This window comes from Arachis hypogaea, chromosome 12, assembly GCF_003086295.3.
Source record: "Arachis hypogaea cultivar Tifrunner chromosome 12, arahy.Tifrunner.gnm2.J5K5, whole genome shotgun sequence".
Lineage (NCBI taxonomy): Eukaryota > Viridiplantae > Streptophyta > Magnoliopsida > Fabales > Fabaceae > Arachis > Arachis hypogaea.
In genome coordinates, this window is record NC_092047.1 from 30,523,534 (window position 1) to 30,539,410 (window position 15,877).

At 33.6% G+C, this 15,877-nt stretch overlaps 1 long non-coding RNA gene and 1 pseudogene across 1 annotated transcript; one reads left to right on the top strand and one right to left on the bottom strand.

Annotated features, from left to right (window-relative positions):
* Positions 1 to 114: 114 nt before the first annotated feature.
* Positions 115 to 4,722, bottom strand: LOC112727260 (flavanone 3-dioxygenase 3-like; annotated as a pseudogene).
* Positions 128 to 4,789, top strand: LOC140177013 (uncharacterized). The gene is made up of 3 exons (XR_011868451.1): positions 128 to 690; positions 775 to 3,418; positions 4,548 to 4,789. It is a non-coding gene; the product is annotated as an uncharacterized lncRNA (long non-coding RNA).
* Positions 4,790 to 15,877: the final 11,088 nt, after the last annotated feature.

Below are 15,877 nucleotides of genomic sequence, written 5' to 3' on the forward strand. Positions count from 1 at the left end.
AAACATACATATTCAAATAAAAATTTCGTGTCTAGGAGTTAATATTATATTTGTCTTGTACTAAATAAAGTGACTATATCCTGCAAATAATTATGTAAATAAGACACTAAAATATGTTTGTGTACATGTATTATTCTTTTTATTTTTTTTATTGAATAGTTAGTGTAAATAGGACAGAAAAATCTATTTGTGTTTATAGTGATTGTCAAGTAATGGGTTTTGAATTTTTTTTTCAGATAGAAGAGATGTTGGATATTATTCTCCAAGGTTAACACAACCATTATCCCCAAACACCAAAGTTACCTCAAACACCAAAGGTACACGACCACCATCAACAGTTTCAAAAGGCAGTTGGTCCCCTTTACTTGTAGTTTCTGTGGTGATAAAGGACATACAAAGAGAGGTTGTAAGAAGAAGAGAGCTTGTGATGCTGTTGCAGTTGCTGCTGCAGCTGCTGCAGTTGCTGCTGCTGCTGCTGCTGCTGAGGCTAATAAGAAGAAGAAAAATGAAGGAGGTGCCCCTGCATCTAAGCAGCAACTTCAGCAGCCTCAAGATGATGGTGACGAATGTGATGGAGAAGACAATCCTCTTGTGCAGTCTATTGAGATTGGGCAAGCCACTTCTGATGCACAACCTGTAGAGATAGATATATCTCAGCCAACTGCTTCTGATGTAGAAAATTCTCAAAAGGTAACTTCTTATTTACATTTCTTAAATTTTTTGTGATTCAAGTGAATCATCATTTATGTGTAATGTAAATTTTTTTCTATCTAGGATCATGGAATAAAAAGACCTTCAAAATTATCACCAAGGAGAAGATCCTCTCCACTAGCAACTTCTGTCCCAATGAATCCCATGCAGGGTGCTAGTTTAGGAACTGCAACAAGACTTGTCAATTACATGAAGTTCATCCCAATTCCAGGATTTAAAGCTCCAAAAAAGAAGAATTGAAGACTTTAGCTTAATATGTATAGGGCTTTCTGTTTTGAATTTAATACTTTTTTGCCCATGCTTTATAAGCTCCGCCCTAGTTGTTGAATCTCACTGTTAATCTATGATTATGCAATGTAAAAGAAGATGGTTTAATAGTCTATGAAAATATCTCTTTTTTCTCCTTATCATGGGTTGAGTTTTGTAAAGAATGCTTTAAAAGAATAAAAAAGAGATTCTCAATGGATTATGATCACTTACCAAAGTAAAGTAAGACTTGAGCACATCTAATCTATTGTGTTTATTAATAGGACCAACTACAAATACTGTTTCCAAATTTGAGACAAGCTAAACCAACAATAGATCAATCTTCTCATAGAAATGAAACACAAATCCAATTGAATCTTGAACACAAATCGAATTGTAGCGCAAAATTTTTGGGTTCCCTTTCTATTCCTCCTTAACCCAGGCTCACCTAATTATTCTTTTGGATCTTCAGCGTATCAATGAAGTTCTTCCCTTGAGCAATGTCATTAGATGCAAGAAAATCAAGAAAATCTCTGAAGCTGCTTTCCCTGTACTTGTTTGGATGCTCATCATCAATAAGGTCTGCAGCAACCCCCATGTTATCATCCATTCCCAAACTAAACAAGCTAACAATGGAGAACCTTGTCCTGTCCCTGTGAAGAGTAGCTCTATGGACAACACTGTTGAACAAACCATTGCTTAGCACCTCAAAGTGATCACCGATATGAACCTGAAGTGCATAAGGAACATGTGGAACTAACTTCCAAGAGCACGCAGTAGAATCCATTATCTCAAGGCCTTGGCAGTTTTGATACGCGATGGTGAGGCAGCTGTAGTCAGAGTGTGGTGGAAGGCCTAAGGCCATAGCTGGCTCTGGACATGGTGGGTAGCAGTTCACTGCCATCACTTGCATCCCATCTTCAAGTTTTTTTGTTAGAGCCGCTGTTGTTGATGCCTTCAATTTCAGACTTTCTAGGATTGCTTCCATCACCTCTACGCTCACTTTCTTTATTTCTTCACAATATCTCCCCATCTTTTCCCTAAAATCTCCAAACTTTTATTTTTTATAAATAAAATTCTAACTATAAAATTCTATTACACAATAGAATTAATTAATAATAAAAATTAAATTAAATATTTCTAATTTTACTATATTAAAATCAACGTAGCTTTTCTGAGAGGATAATAAACGTATCTAAGTTTTATTATTGTCCGACAATAAAATAATTACTCACTACTATAAAAATAACAAATTACCAATAAATTTATCAACGAATTTTTCTTTTTTTGTCGACCATTTTTTGTTTACAAACAAATTGATTGTTCTCCGTGAGTGAAAACCTTGTCAATAATATTCTGTAATAAAAGTAAAACATAAAATACAAATATATTTAAGAAATACTATGAGAAAAATTAATTTCGCTTTTAAATATTAAACTTGCTTGTTTTATATATATATATACATGTATAATTATTTTAGGAAAATAACAAAAAGTTTGGACATTCGAAAATTGAAAAATTAAATATTCAAAATTTAAAATTACACAGCTAAAATTTATGCCATTTGATAATTAAGTATTATTAGTTTTTCCTTATAAATTTCCTAACTGCATTAGCAATAGTAAAGAATGAATAAAATTAATATTGGTATTAAGTTTAAATGATTTTTTTATTAGCTAAGATGATAAAACTTATCCTTGCACATGCATTGTTGATGTTGAGACATGCATGGAACCGAACCGACAGAAGAATGAGAGAGGAACATTCAAGCAACTCCAACTCATGACTTATAAAAATACAAAAAGAAAAAGTTAAGAGATGTGTCACATAGTTGCAATGACTAGTTTAAATCATACAGCGTATGTGGGGCGATATATATTGTAGTTCACTTACACAGCACCGTCGAAGTTGGATGAATGCCACAAATGAATAAAATAATAGGAATGAAGATAATTATGTATGGCTTAAAAAGGTACGTATATTTAAGACTTTTTTATTTGAATAAATTTAAAAAGGACCAGAATTACACGAATTCTTTAAATGAAAATTTGACGCCAAATTAAAGTTTTCAGTAGTTTTATTTCAATTTCCCGTGTTTTTAGTTGAAATTTCTAACTTTAATTTTTTTTTTTAAAAGAAAAGATGTGCATAAATAATATCAAAGCATCACATACATAACGAAAATACCTGTAGTCTGGTGGATTATCAGGCCACATATGAATCCAATCGTTCAAGGGGTGAGCATAGTGTTTTAGAAAAACCCTCCAAAATTGATGCTTATCAACCCCATCTTTAAAGCTTGTTGCGTACCTCACTGGCTTGCGCACATCACTCGAACCCAATTTCAACTTTTCCTCTGTCGGCAAATCGAAAAACTTGGATGCTACGGATATTGCTCCCTCCAACGCTGACTCACTTATTCCGTGGTTTACAATCTGAATCAGTTTCCAAACTCAACCGTGTAAGCAAATCTATTACAACAAATTAAAGTTATTAATTATGAAACTAAACCTAGAGAAAAAAATTAATCTTTTTACCAAATTAATGATAATTTTCAATTTTGTGATGTTTTGTTGGGATTTAGGTCAATATTGATTTAGGTCACTATTATTATAGGACATGGAAATGGTGTACTACTTTTCTTTTCTAAAATATCTTTTAATATATATATGAAAAATATATTTCTAAAATCTTTTCGTTAAATAAATATTAAGTATTTACCATCTTAACTAACTTGATATTTTCTATTATTATACATATTTGAAAAGATAGATTAATTATTAAAATAAAATATATAAAAATAATCTTTAATTTAGTTTTGGTATGTAAAATTTAATCTAATCTTTATAATTTTAATTGTTTTTATTTAATTTCTAAATTTTACGATATAATTTATGTTAGTTTCTAAGATAATTTTAGACATTAATAAAATGTTAATGTGGACAGTAGATAGTTAAATGTCTCGTTAAACTCTATAAAATAACATTGTATTTGTTTTGACACTCAAATAGCATAAAAATATTTTAAGTTATTAAAATTTTTCTTCCCAAAACAAGTAATTTGACCTTCTTTTTAAACTATTTGAGCGTCAAATTTAAAATGGCATCGTCTTACAAGTTCTAACATGCATATTATTTAATTGTTTATATTAGCACTCCATTAATATTTATGTGTCGAAAATTATTTTTGAGACTAATATAAATCATATTTATAAAATTTAGAGACTAAATAAAAATAATTAAAATTTTAAAGACTAAATTGAGATTCATATAAATTTAAAGATTAAATTAAATATTAACTTAAAATACATATTAAAATATAAATATATTAAAAATAAATTTAATTATATATATTTATTATACATAAATATATAATAACTTAATTTTTAATATATAAATAATATTTTTAAAAGTTATATTTTGAGTTCGAAATTTGAAAGAAACCATGTCACAAAATCTAGTTTAATTTCAATATTTACTAAATTAACTAACTTACTTGAAAGAAGCCCAAGTTACCACAGACGTCGCTAATTTCTTGAATTACACGAAACCTATTTTCTGCTGACAAGCCATTATTATTCCTGAGCGCAGCTATGTCAATAACAGCAACGTCAGCATATTCTGGTGCCAAACTGGGCCTTTGCAAAGTTGGAACCACTTAACGTTGTGAAACATAAGTGAAACCCATCTCTTCAGCACTATTTCCTGTTGAGAATAATGAGCTTGATTTCTCCTCCTTATCATGATCCATTTTTTTTCTTCTTATGGATTTGTATGTTAATTCAAGTTCAAAATCATGATGAATATAATGTGCAACATAATTTATGCTTTTATAGCCATAGTACTTGATAGCTAACTTATTACATTACTAATTAATGCTTTGAATTGGGACTGCCTTATATAATTGCAAAATTTAAAAGTGTCAAATTGTACTGGAACAATAATATAAAACACATATTTCATTCATTAATTCCGGTTACTATAAGAATATATATGCATCTGGTCTTAATTATTTCTTCAATAAGATTAATTATACAATTTTTAAACAAGACAACTTTCATGTTCTGCCGTGTTAGTTTTTCTATTGAGATATGTGCATATGGTACCGTTTTCTATGTTATTATACTACCGGAGACCTAGGTAAAAGACAAAATTGGTCTAAATCAGCTTGAAAAGATAGGTGTGGTTTTTGTTTTGGTATGGTGGTTTTGAGATACTTGATATATAAATACGCAGAGGTGGAGAGATATTGGAATGTGGCTAGATTTAGTACAGATACGTACATACAATGTACTTTAACATGAAATTTTGTGTACTTGTCTTCTTCTTTACCATTTATCAACATTGGAAAATGGAGTAGGTCATTCCCCTGTTCTAATGTTATTTAACACAGTTTAACAAAAATTAGAACGTTATTCTTCTGAACAAATCAAAATTAAACAAAAACAAACAAAAACACACCGCGACAAGCAACATCATCAAAATAAAACAAAATTTAAATAAAACAAAATTAAAAAATATAAAATAAAATTTAAATAAAACAAAATAAAACATTATCAACAAGAAAAAAATAAAACAGTGTTTAATACAAAATTTAAAATTTTTTTTGGTTGGATTACTGGTTGGAGGATGTAATTAAAATGTTATTTAATACAAAGTTTAACAAAAATCTTACTCTCCAAAACAAAACAAAATTAAACAAAAACAAGCAAAAACATACCGAAAAGAGGAGGTGACGAACGAATTCACTGATGAAATAACAAAATTCAATAAAAAAAAATTAATTTTTAATAAATGATTAATTTTTTAATAACAAAAAAATTAAAAACAAAATTAAAAAATTAATATATGATTAATTTTAATAAATTTAATTAAAAAATAATTTTTAATAAATTATTAATTTTTTAAAATTAAAAAATTTATTTTAATTTTTTAATTAATTCTTTTAATTAAAAATTTTAATTTTTAATAACTGATTAATTTTTTTGATAAATGAATTCACTGATAATAGAAAAATTTAATAAAAATCAGAACTAAGGTTCTGAAAATCGGACTGGTCATCGAACCTCTTTGGTTCATTAGTTCATTGATTCAATCGGTTTAATCATAGTTTAACCGAAAAAACCGTTTTATAATAAACACTTGATTTTATAAAAATTGAATGAATAAAGCAACTAGTTCTAAACACTCTTCTACTGTATTTTTTACTTCAAAAGGGATCATAAACAACTAGTTCTATAAATAAATAAATTATAATTATATGCAATGCCAAAAATGGGCCAATAATAAAATAATGAAGGATTTCTCTCTTCAATTCTATGTTCAAGCATGTAGTAGACCAGAATCAACAGAGTAATACCGTTGAAATAGTCTTCCTTCTTTATTCTTATATACCTCAAAGAATTTCCTACAAAATGAAAATTAAACACAACACACAACCTTAAAACAAAAATAAAACAACACTCAGAAATCAATCACCTCTTCCAAACACAGCCTTAAAACAAAACATAACAATATTCAGAGTATGAGCATTGATCAAGTAAATCTTCTGAGTAAGAGTTAATACTCACATTGATCCTGAAGTTACACTTGCACCTCAATTTAGTTCTCAAAGTTTTGATTTACTCAATTGTCCCCCAACTTGGTAATCTTAACTCACATTATTTGAGGTGCTTATCAGTTCAGGGACCAATTTAAGTATTAATTATACAATATAATTCAATTTATTCAATTATAAAACGAATACATATGGGTAGTGCATTAAGTTTAATTTTGATTCGTGTTTACGCAATAATTCAATCAAAATTAAATTCCAATAACCTAACTGATAAAATGTTATACAAATTGAAAATAAACTCAAATAATGTTTTACAAAATGAGAATCTAAATAGTTCATTTCAGAATCTCCAGAACTAGATTGAAAACTGTAAATTCAACCAAAGAAACTACGTGATTGTGATCCTCTAACCTTGTCGAAACTAGAGTTGCAGCCATGGGAACAGAAAGTAGAAGACAAATATATCAAATCTTGCTTGAATATGAAAACAAGTTTTAAGGTCTTGGGGGATTCCAGCATTTTTCTATGTGGCTTCCATAGCGAGGAGAAAGGGATGGAAAGAAGGTCGAGGAGGAACATGGCCGAGTCAAGTTCTGGGTCGCCGCCAAGTTGGCACGCAATTTGGAGCAGCGACATGTCGGGTAACGAAGACTGGTGTTTTCGGATGGGCTTCCACTCGGCGTCGAGCCTAACGAGTGAGGACTGAGTCAAGGACCGAGTGAGAAGGGTGAACTCGGGCGAGTTGGTGGAGAAAACTAGGTGTACTTTGAAAGGCTTCTGGGTTTGGGAGTCCATGAGTAGAAAATTTTAGCTGTTATTTTTGGGAAATTAATAATTGATTTATTAAATTTTTTTTCTTTCTGTTTGGCAGTTGCGTTGGGCGGCCAAAAAATGACATGTTACTCCTTACTCCCTGACTTTTTAATTTGTGAATATATTCGTTGCACGGAATTGAAAAAAAGGAGTACTAGGAGCCAATAGATTATGTGATTTGTAGCTATCACTTAGTTATCATTAGTATTTTTAATGGTGTGAGATTATATCTAATGGTGTGAGATTATTCACTCTTTTTTTTTAGATAAATGTTGGTTAAATTTTAATAAAAATGCTAGTCTCCTAAACTTTCTCATTGAAAAATATACAACCACGTATATAAAAAAATGAAATTAATTTAAATTATTATATTTAATTTATCACTAAATAAAATATAAAAATAATAATTTCTGTATTTTTATTTTTTATATCTTATTTTTAGCATTTTTTCTTATTTCGTTCTCACAACTAAACATTGATTATTTTCTACAAAAATTAGCTAGAAGGGGTTATATATCTTTTATCACATGGTGGTGCATAAATTGTCCATACCCTCCTTATTTAATAATAATGTTTCTTGTGCCTAAATCAAGCACAATTTCTCCTTTTAAAACTTTTAATAATGTGTATTCAAACACTGATGTGGTCCTTAAGAAAAACAAAGCCTTCGAGGACTTCTACTATTCTTTCATGTCTCCTACTTTGTGTGATAATTCTACGTTGTTTGCCACTTTGCCGAATAATAAAAATTTATAAGAAGTAGAATAATCTCAATTTTATAGAAGCAAGCATAAAGTATAAATTTTATTTATTTAAGAAATAAATAGTGCTATAGATAAAATGAAACATGACAACTACTTGCTTATATTCATACAAATATATACTAGCACCCTTCATTGTTTAATAAAACTAATTAACGAAGCCACAACAACTTTAATTAGTTGTATTTCTTACATATGGACATCACAATGAAGTGATGAACATATCTTATGGACTGGAATTAGAGCCACAAACTCAAAATGTCAGCGGACACACACACTAAAGCAGTTTTCTTTCCAACAGTAGTGATGCCATTAAATTCGTTCCCAGAAGATGCTCCTGTTGCAATATATATATATATATATATATATATATATATATATATATATATATATATATATATATATATATATATATATATAAAAGGTCAATCTACTGTACAGATCAATTTCCATACAGATATACAGATATTCTCTCTAATTATATCTTCTCTTTATACGTGTTGTTTACTTTTGTAGAATAGAGCATGCTCTGAACAGAATATGAGAGGTCATGGGAAGGATTTGCTGAGTCGAGCCGGTAGGTAGAACAAGGAACGGAATTTCATTGTAGTGGGCTCCGTGAGTCCAGCTTCATTGGTTAGGCCTTATTATTCGTTGGGAGTAGTTTCAGAAAACAAAAATAATTGAAACAGGTTGGGTTGGGTCTTCAGTTCTCTCTCCTCCTCTCACCATGCCCAGTTGCTCAGAGAACGAGCATCTCCCTCGAAGGAAACCCTAGTTTCCTCCACCGCGATCGCCGCTGCTGGACTTCTGATTGTCGGCGTCAGTGATGCCAGAGATATTCGTCTGTTTGTCCTGCTCCAGGTTCGCACCTCAATTGCCAGTCGCAAGCTTCGTCGCGGTAGTTTTCGAGTCGTCGCGGCCTATAACCCCTCATCTTGCTCAGTTGGTCTTTTCCCGCCATCCCTCGTCGTGGTCATCTTGCTCTGCCCACTAAATCATTAGTTTTGGCTCTGCTAATAATAGAGTAATAAACTAAGGAAAAGTCTAGGGGACCAGCAACTTTTCCAAATTTTGGCCAGCATGTAACCAGCAAAGAAAAGTGAGTCATTGGATGAAATCTCACACCAATGTCACACCATTAAAATCATGATTGATGGCTATTTGATGGCTACAAATCATAAAAGTTGCTGGTCCCCTAGCACTCATAAACTAATAATAAATCATTCGTATCCAGTAACAAAAGCAGAAATCGTTTAAAAAACAAAACATCCTTATTACTACTAATGCTTTCATCGCCTAAGAATCTTGGTCCCCTGATGAGGAAAGTCAATTTGTTTTGTGTTTGAAAAACAACATGTGCCTAACCAGCGTGCATTTATGGAGTAGGTTTTGGTTTTTCTGCTCTGTGTAGGTTTGATCAAAGGCCCAAATTTAAAGTTGGTAAATCCATTACACAATCCCAACAGATATAGGCCTGACTGATGTCACTGGACAAGTAGATGTCTTTGGTTTCTTGTTGCTTTTAGTGCAAGTCGTTAATCATATAACATATTGGGTCGCTAGCGTCAAATGATATTGTTCATAATAAGAAGTGGATCTCACGCATACCAAATTCACCAAATACTCTAATAGAATATGACTGCCATTCCTGCTTGTTTTGGTTCCTACTATAATCCTAATTAAGCCGCTTATTGTTTTTGTTCTTTTTTTATTTTACCTTTTAAAATTTTGTTGAATAGCTCAAGTGAACCATTCAATTAGGTAGAGAATATAGAAAAGTAACAAGTTTTGAGAAATTGATCAAAGATTGGATAAGTTTATTAATGGTAGCTACAAATTGAAGAAACATATTATTGGATGCATGATGGTTTAGATATGTATGTAAGAGTCAACAATTCTTTTGCAGACAAGTTTTCTTGCCTCACTCTGAAGGGGAGAAGGAGAAGGCTAAAATAAACCCTGCCGCTTCAAAGAAGTCAGGATGACGGAGATTTCATCCTTTATTTATTTCTTTGAGCAATTAGTTTGATTAATCATGTTGCTTGTTAATTTCTAAAATTATCTATTCTGATAATGGTTTGCAGTTTGTTTCTAAAATCCTTTATTTATTCTGATAATGCTTGTTAATCATGTTGCTTGTTAATATCTAAAATCTCAGTCCAGAGATCGTGTTGCCCCATATTTCTAAAATCCTTTAATTATGGGCGCACGATGTTGCAAAATTCTTTAATTATGGGCGCACGATGTTGCATCACTTCAAAAGAAATACAATTGGTTCTCTCCTTCATAACATGTATAGGATTAGGTGGAACGTAATTTGTTTCTCGGTCTTTGTTCTGGTATTATATATGTGTGGAAAAATAGTGGATATAAGATCAGTTAAATAATGCTTTAATGTTACGGTAATTAAATTTGGAATCCAATTGTAAGAATTGATTTTTTTTTAAGAAAAAAAATATGATCAAGGAGGCAAACAAATCAAGGAATAAGTACTGTAATTAGAACATGAACAAGTATAGAGAATTAAATTTGGTCCATGCATGATGATTCAAATTAATATAAATATTATGTAACAATTCTGTTTTCCACTAATAGAAATAAAAAAAAGATGGCTTAAAATTTTAAAAACCTGACCAACCCTATCTTTGTTAAACCAACTTATATATACTTTAAAAATATTCAAAAGTAAACTATTATATTTTATTTTCTATTACAATATTTTGATTGCATTTTTTAATAGAATGCTTACAAATTATTAAAATTTTGACTTCTATAAAAAAGGTCACGTTGAAAAAGAATTATGCAAAAATACAATGCTGGACCTTTTCCTTATTCTTTTGTGGAAGAAGAAGACGACGACGTTCAAAATCAAGAAGAAGGAAGAAAATAAATCAGGGTCGAACTGTTGTTGAACCAGTTTTATTAGAAGCAGAATAACTCAGAAGAAGAAGAGTTCTACATCCTAACTCAAATCTGGACTAAATTCCGCTCTCAATAAATAATTAATTGAAAAAAACACAAGCCCAAGAACTCAATAACCCAGTTTATATAGTTAATCCACCGAATCAAAAAAATTAATCAAAATACAACAACCCAAGAACTTTGGCCCATAGGATCTCTTCTATGAATGGATCTTCTCCACCTAGGGGCTTTCTTCTCGATCGGTCCGATTATTCCGATTGCGAAGATCAGCTTCTAACTTCAGGAGCTTTTTTCTTCTAGATCCTTCTGTCGCCTTACTTCCCTCCGCAATTTTTGTTTTGCTTCTCGTTGTTGCTCGGCTTCTTGCTCGAGTTGTTCTAGCCGTTCTCGTTGGCCACAGACGAGACCCATTATCTCTACTGTCTGAGGGGGTTCTTTCTTCTCGGGATGATGAATTTACGAATGAACCCGCCTGGGTTGGGGGTTCCTTAGTCACCCCTCCCCGTGAGGACCATGGGTTTGGTATGGTGAAGGTAGTATAAGGGCATTACCCTGGTTGGGAGCTCAACTTCAGATTCAGACGTCGTACGGCCGTCTTCATACTGGTCGTCCGCCATTGTGATGGGTCGAATCCCAGGTCCCCGGCAACGGCGCCAATGTTCTGAGAGTTACCTGGAGTGATGATATGAGTCTGAACGTGAGGTCCAGATCCCTTTGTATGGCAGCGTTCGACTTATTGATACCGAGGTGCCGCTTGTCCGAGTTCCTCGTGAGGAGGTGGGGGATGGTACCTTGGTGCACGAATTGTGAATTACACGTTTCACAACTCGTACCACTAACCAGCAAGTGCATTGGGTCATCCAAATAATACCTTACGTGAGTAAGGGTCGAATCCCACGGAGATTGTTGGTTTGAAGCAAGCTATGGTTATCTTGTAACTCTTAGTCAGGATATAATATCAATAATAATTCTTAGTTTTAATTGTAAAAAGTCAAAGGGCATAAAACAAATACTTGTTACTTAATAATGGAGAATATGTTGGGGTTTTGGAGATGCTTTGTCTTCTTTATTTCAGTTTTTCTCTTGTACTCCTCTTCACACACGCAAGGCTCATTCCATGGCAAGCTGTATGTAAGGTGTCACCGTTGTCAATGGCTACTTCCCGTCCTCTCAGTGAAAATGGTCCAAATGCTCTGTCACAGCACGGCTAATCATCTGTTGGTTCTCGATCATGTCGGAATAGAATCCCTTGATTCTTTTGCGTCTGTCACTACGCCCAACAATCGTGAGTTTGAAGCTCATCACAGCCATTCAATCCTTGAATCCTACTCGGAATACCACAGACAAGGTTTAGACTTTCCGGATTCTCATGAATGCCGCCATCAATTCTAGCTTATACCACGAAGATTCTGATTAAGAAATCTAAGAGATACTCATTCAATCTTATGTAGAATGGAGGTGGTTGTCAGGCACATGTTCATGGATTGAGGAAGGTGATGAGTGTCACGGATCATCACCTTCTTCATAGTGAAGCGCGAATGAACATCTTAGATAGGAACAAGCGTGTTTGAATGGAAAACAGAGATAATTGCATTAATTCATCAAGACACTGCAGAGCTCCTCACCCCCAACAATAGAGTTTAGAGACTCATGCCATCAAAGAGTACAAAGTTCAGATCTAAAAATGTCATGAGGTACAAAATGAATCTCTAAAAGTTGTTTAAATACTAAACTAGTGACCTAGGTTTACAGAAAATGAGTAAACTATGATAGATAGCGCAGAAATCCACTTCTGGGGCCCACTTGGTGTGTGCTGGGGCCGAGACTTAAGTTTCTCACGTGCCTGGGCTGTTTTGGGTGTTCAACGGCAGGTTGTAACCTGTTTCTGGCGTTGAACTCCAACTTGTAACTTGTTTCTGGCGCTGGACGCCAGACTGCAACATGGAACTGGCGTTGAACGCCAGTTTACATCGTCTATCCTTGAGCAAAGTATGGACTATTATATATTGCTGGAAAGCCCTAGATGTCTACTTTCCAACGCAATTGAGAGCGCGCCATTTGGAGTTCTGTAGCTCCAGAAAATCCACTTTGAGTGCAGGGAGGTCAGAATCCAACAGCATCAGCAGTCCTTTTTCAGCCTGAATCAGATTTTTGCTCAGCTCCCTCAATTTCAGCCAGAAAATACCTAAAATCACAGAAAAACACACAAACTCATAGTAAAGTCCAGAAATGTGATTTTTAATTAAAAACTAATAAAAATATACTAAAAACCAACTAAATCATACTAAAAACTAAGTAAAAACAATGCCAAAAAGCGTATAAATTATCCGCTCATCACAACACCAAACTTAAATTGTTGCTTGTCCCCAAGCAACTAAAAACAAAGTAGGATAAAAAGAAGAGAATATACAATGAATTCCAAAAACATCTATGAAGATCCGTGTTAATTAGATGAGCGGGGCTATTAGCTTTTTGCTTCTGAACAGTTTTGGCATCTCACTTTATCCTTTGAAGTTCAGAATGATTGGCATCTATAGGAACTCAGAATTTAGATAGTGTTATTGATTCTCCTAGTTCAGTCTGTTGATTCTTGAACACAGCTACTTTTTGAGTCTTGGCCGTGGCCCTAAGCACTCTGTTTTCCAGTATTACCACCGGATACATACATGCCACAGACACATAACTGGGTGAACCTTTTCAGATTGTGACTCAGCTTTGCTAGAGTCCCCAATCAGAGGTGTCCAGGGTTCTTAAGCACACTCTTCTTTTGCTTTGGACCTTGACTTTAACCGCTCAGTCTCAAGTTTTCACTTGACACCTTCACGCCACAAACACATGGTTAGGGACAGCTTGGTTTAGCCGCTTAGGCCAGGATTTTATTCCTTTAGGCCCTCCTATCCACTGATGCTCAAAGCCTTGGGATCCTTTTTATTTACCCTTGCCTTTTGGTTTTAAGGGCTACTGGCTTTTTGCTCTTACCTTTTGGTTTTAAGAGCTTTTGGCTTTTTCTGCTTGCTTTTTCTTTTTTTTTCTTTTTTTTTTGCTATTTTTTTTTCTACAAGCTTTGTTCTTCACTGCTTTTTCTTGCTTCAAGAATCATTTTTATGATTTTTCAGATTATCAAATAATATTTCTCCTTTTTCATCATTCTTTCAAGAGCCAACAATTTTAACATTCATAAGCAACAAATTCAAAAGACATATGCACTGTTCAAGCATTCATTCAGAAAACAAAGGGTATTGCCACCACATCAAAATAATTAAACTATTTTAAAATTCGAAATTCATGTACTTCTTTTTCTTTTTCAGAAAATAATTTTCATTTAAGAAAGGTGATGGATTCATAGGACATTCATATCTTTAAGACATAGACACTTAGATATTAGTGATCATATAGTAAAGACACAAACATAATTAAGCATGAAGCATAGTAAACAAAAAACAGGAAAATAAGAACAAGGAGATTAAGGAATGGGTCCACCTTAATGAGGGTGGCGTCTTCCTCTTCTTGAAGAACCAATGGTGCTCTTGAGCTCCTCTATGTCTCTTCCTTGCCTTTGTTGCTCTTTCCTCATAGCTCTTTGATCTGCAGTCAATTGCTCTACCACTGAATTATGGAAAAACAAAAGCAATGCTTTTACCACACCAAACTTAAAAGGTTTACTCATCCTCGAGCAAAAGAAGAAAGAAGTAGAGAAGATGGAGGAGATGGAAGTGTGTGAATGGGTGGGTTTGGGAGGGAAATGGTTTGAATTTGAATGGTGAGGTAGGTGGGGATCTTGTGGGGTCCACAGATCCAGTGGGATCAAGGATTTAGCATCCCTGCTCCAATTAGGCGTACAAAATGCCCTTACTGTGCAATCCTGGTGTTTAACGCCAGACTGCTGCCTGTTTCTGGCGTTAAACGCCCAAATGTAGCCTGTTTCTGGCGTTTAACGCCAGACTGATGCTTGTTTCTGGCGTTTAAACGCCAGAATAATCTTCCTCCAGGGTATGCTATTTTTCATGCTGTTTTTGATTTTCCATTTGTTTTTGTGACTTCACATGATCATCAACCTAAAGAAAACATAAAATAGCAATGGAAAATAAATAGATATAATTAAATAACATTGGGTTGCCTCCCAACAAGCGCTTCTTTAATGTCAATAGCTTGACAGTGAGCTCTCATGGAGCCTCACAGATAATCAGAGCAAGGTTGGGACCTCCCAACACCAAACTTAGAGTTTGGTTGTGGCCTCCCAAAACCAAACTTAGAGTTTGACTGTGGGGGCTTTGGTTGACTCTGCAGTGAGAGAAGCTTTTCATGCTTCCTCTCCATGGTTATAGAAGGAGAACCTTGTGTCTTATAGTTTGCAATGTCTTCAAACCACAGAGCTTCCTGAATAGCAAACAATTGCTCATCCGAAAAGGTTTCAGAGATCTCAGTAGGAGGGAGGGATGCTCCTGCTACTGGTTCTATCCGGGACAGGTGATCAGCTACTTGATTCTCTGTCCCTTTTCTGTCTCTTATTTCTATATCAAACTCTTGCAGAAGCAACACCCATCTTATGAGCTTGGGCTTTGAATCCTGCTTTGTGAGTAGATATTTAAGAGCAGCATGGTCAGTGTACACAATCACTTTTGATCCTACTAAGTAGGATCTAAACTTGTCAATGGCATAAACCACTGCAAGTAATTCTTTTTCTGTGGTTGTGTAATTTTTCTGGGCATCATTTAAAACACTACTAGCATAATAAATGACATGCAGAAGCTTGTTATGCCTCTGTCCCAATACTGCACCAATGGTATGGTCACTGGCATCACACATTAGTTCGAATGGTAATGTCCAGTCTGGTGCAGAAATAACTGGTGCTGTGACCAGCTTAG